Genomic DNA, 3,903 nt, shown 5'->3' on the forward strand with positions numbered 1-3,903 from the left:
AAGATCTTTTTCCCTTTAAGCTCTAAAAGGTTATTATACAGGAATAAATATGATAATTAAATTTATAAACCCCTGAATTGTGGTATGGCATAGATCAATGAGATATGGTTTTTTTAAAAAAATAAAGAACTGATAGTATTATTATTATTGTTGCCTACTAGTATCTCTCATAAAGAAATGGGAATGCTTTTAAGCAAGGTCTAGATATGTAGGTTGGACTGTATCTGCCCAGCTTAAAGAGGTGTGAGGCATGGAGTTTCCATGTGTTTTCATGTTGAATCCAAGTGCTTAAAATCTAACATAACAGTGTCAAAGTTATGTTTTTAGTGGAATTTCTCATTGTCTATAGCTTATAGTGTGTGACATAATGGGGCTTCTTTCCTTTGTCCCAGTGAAAAGGTATGAATAAAGTATGCACTTTGAACATTTTGTCATTCACTAATCTCTATTTCAAAGCTGGCATATTTGCTGGGGAGATGTAAAAGGTGCGTTGTGTTATTCACAGTTTTATCCAAGGGGTAAAGAGAGATGAGGAGTCTTCAGAGCCCCACTGACAAAACTACCTAGAAAAGGCAGAGTAAGGGAGAAGAAATAACACTGGGCTTGGAGTTAGGAGATTTGGTTTTGAATCCCATATCTGTTATTCATTAGCTGTGTGACCTGGGGTGAATCTTGCCACCATTGGAAGAAAAAGGCTGCTCCTCTTTAGGGAAGTGCCATCTATCAAAGCCTAGATCACCTCCTCCCATTGCTCCAAGCCCAGTTGGACCAGTTCGTTGGCCAAGCATTTCCAAACATGGTGGTGCTGAAGCAGGAAGAAGGATTCTGTGCTAGGAGCCGATCTTTGACAATTCTTGACAGCCAAAATCCATGGTGGAGGTTGACTATAATGGCCCTGCAGATGGGTGGCTCTAGATCCCAAAGTTAAAGCTTCTATGTACATTCACTAGACATCTAGTGCCATCTGATTGATCTGCTCACCACCAAAATTGCTAAAGAAGACAAAGATAGCTTTGTGGTAATTGGTGCCGTGGACCACCCTGGAAGGTGCTGGGAAAGGGCAGAGTACTTGTCTACCTCATTGGAAAGGAAGAGAGAATGGCTGCAAAGTGTGAGATTCCCCAAGATTCATTGCTTCGGATCACCCTTATAGTACTCTATATGGTCTGGGTGGGGGGAGTGGATGAAGGGAGAAAAGTGGTGTCCCTGGAGCTTGACCATCCCATCCCAGAATAGCCAGCATGGAATTGACAGAGCTCGTGGCTGTGCCAGTCCAGCTGTGGAAGGCATCACTAGGGGTTTGGCTCATGTAGGATTCTTTACAAAATCTTTCAGCTCCTTCATTACTAGTTGTTCTGACAGACACTGCTTGGCCAATTGATGGGCCAAATCATATTCTGGGAGGTGGAACAGGAAGTTGCACTCTCAGAACCACAGCACAGGGTGGCCAGGTCCTAGGTGGCCCTGGCCAGCACCAGCTCCAGTAACCTGAGGAACAAGAGAGGTGGAGCGGACACAGGCAGTAGGCTACCTTCTGCTGTGATCCTGAACAGCAAGCTGTTCCACCAGTCCCAGGCTACCCTGCCTGGACCTTAGCCAACAATGACCTAGACTGTCCCATTATTCCGCTAGTGTCTCCACCCCTCATTTTCCTCATCTTTAAAATAGAAATGATAATTCCTGAACACGCTGTTTCACATGATTGCTGTGAAAAAAATCACTTTGACACACTTAAAGAACAAAAGAAACTTGAGCACAACAATAAGTTGGAAATAGTCATAAAGGACTTTTATGTAAGTGTGTTTGTGTGTATTACCTTGGGGATAATATAAAACCATAGTTCCTGAGCCCCCACTAATGTGGGCTCATGTTTCTTTTTATCTGACCAGAGAGAAGAATTTGCTTTGTTTGAAGCAAAAATGTGTAATTAAATACAGCGAAATAAATGACATGGGAAACTTTTTATATACTGACACATTTTCCCAGATTCTTCCATCACTGGAGGAAATAACTAACATGTATGTAGCACTTCAAGGCTCCAAAGAACTTTACAAATGTTATTTTATTTGGTTCTTACAACTCTGAGAGGTTCTATTATTATCTCCATCTTACAGATGAGGAAACTGAGGCAGAGAGAGGTTAAGTGACCTATTCAAGGACACACAGCTAATACCTAAGGCAGAATTTGAACTCAGGTCTTCCAAATTCCAAGTTGAATACTCTATCTACTATGCTACCTATCTGCCTTCAAAAGGGGCACATATGTACAAAATCATTTTGGCCAGGGAATATATATGAAAGAAGGCACTGATACAGGGAACACATAGCCAGGGCAACAAACAATTCTGTCCCCCAGCTGAAACTCCTTTCCTCTTTGATTGCCAATTGTTACTTCTTCCACAGAGATGTTGATGACATTAGCTCATCAGATTATTGTACCGTTGCCCTGTGGATTGCTATGCTGGGCTTCTGTGTTTCTGTGCTGGACTGCGCTGTTGGTGGTGCTGCCAGCTTTTGGTCCTCCACAGTTGGGCTGCATTCTGCTACCGTCTGCTGCTGATGAATTAGCATCTGCTGCTGCTGCTGCTAATTCTGATGAATTATTGTTGCTATTTATGGCTTATTCTATTGTGGTAAGGTAGGAATTTCTACATTTTTTTTGTAGTAAATAGCACCATTGCCTATTTATTTTGCTCTTTTGTAATTTAAATCTCATAGTCATAGCCAGGGAATCACCCAGAACCCCTTAAATATTAAAACAGATTTTTTTTCAAAAAAAAAAAACTTCCTTTAAGTCTGCCTAAGCTGTCTCTCCCTGAGATGGGTCTACTATCTGAGTCCGGGTGTGAAAAGTCTTTTCAATTCTTCTTCAATTCCATCATCTTTGCATTCTATTCAATAGGTGGCACAGTAATTTTGCCCATAGTAGGTGTTCAATAAATGTTTGTTACCTTCAAATGAATGAAATCCAGTGTCAGATTTTCTGGTCTTGATTTCTGTACAGAAGAGAACAAATGAGTATCTAATAAGAAACATGTGCATGACAATGGCATTTTGGAGTCCTTAAATAAGAAGGGATCTCTAGAGGTAATCTAGTCTCTGGTCTCTAGGGAAGTTTACCCTGAAACCATCCAAGACAGGTAACTGGTTATCTTGATTTCAAAGCTCTCTTGGGCTAGAGAAGCTATACCCTCCTTTGGAAGCTTATTCCAGCATTCAATCCCTCTGATGGTGCCATAGGCAGTACGACTTTCATTTCTATCTGCTGGAAAAAATAGCTAAGAATAAAACAAATGAAGTTATCAGAAATGGAAGCTCCCAGTGGTGTGTGGAACAGAGTGTGTTTCAGCATCTGTCTCCAGCCATGTTGAGATCATCTTCTTGTTGCCCAAAGATGCTGCCCTTGTTTATTCAGTGACCACCAACGGGCAACCCAGGTACTCAGAGTCAGAGCAGCTTCATTATTCAAAGCTGTAAATGTTACACTCTGGACTGAAATACATTATCATTCAAATGAGCCAGGCACAATAGAAGGGAAAATATGCAAACAGATTTTTTTTCCCAGTCCTTTCTCTAACACTTCATAATCACAGCAGGCAGATGTCTGGGATAGTCGAACATGGATATGAGGAAGGCCACAGGTATTTTCAACTAAGCAAAACACAAACGATACATTAAGTCTAACACGTTTTAGGTAAGTAGGATTTTCCCCACCATTCACTAGGATAAAGATACCTTCTGTTTATCAGTCAATCGTCCATCCCACTGTTGCTTCTCTTGGTTCCATTGCTGGGGTTGGGGCCCATGTCTTATCTCCCTTCAGTACTCGTTCATTTAAGGACCAGTTAGTCTACAGCCTGCATGTCTTCTGACCCTCGTTTTACCTATCCACAAAGGGTGGGG

General features: G+C 41.5%; 1 pseudogene; it reads right to left on the minus strand.

The window, feature by feature from the left end:
- Positions 1-647: 647 nt before the first annotated feature.
- LOC118839424 lies at positions 648-2,539 on the minus strand (annotated as a pseudogene).
- Between the last annotated feature and the right edge of the window lie 1,364 nt (positions 2,540-3,903).

Source organism: Trichosurus vulpecula, chromosome 1 (genome assembly GCF_011100635.1).
Source record: "Trichosurus vulpecula isolate mTriVul1 chromosome 1, mTriVul1.pri, whole genome shotgun sequence".
In the NCBI taxonomy this organism is placed as follows: domain Eukaryota; kingdom Metazoa; phylum Chordata; class Mammalia; order Diprotodontia; family Phalangeridae; genus Trichosurus; species Trichosurus vulpecula.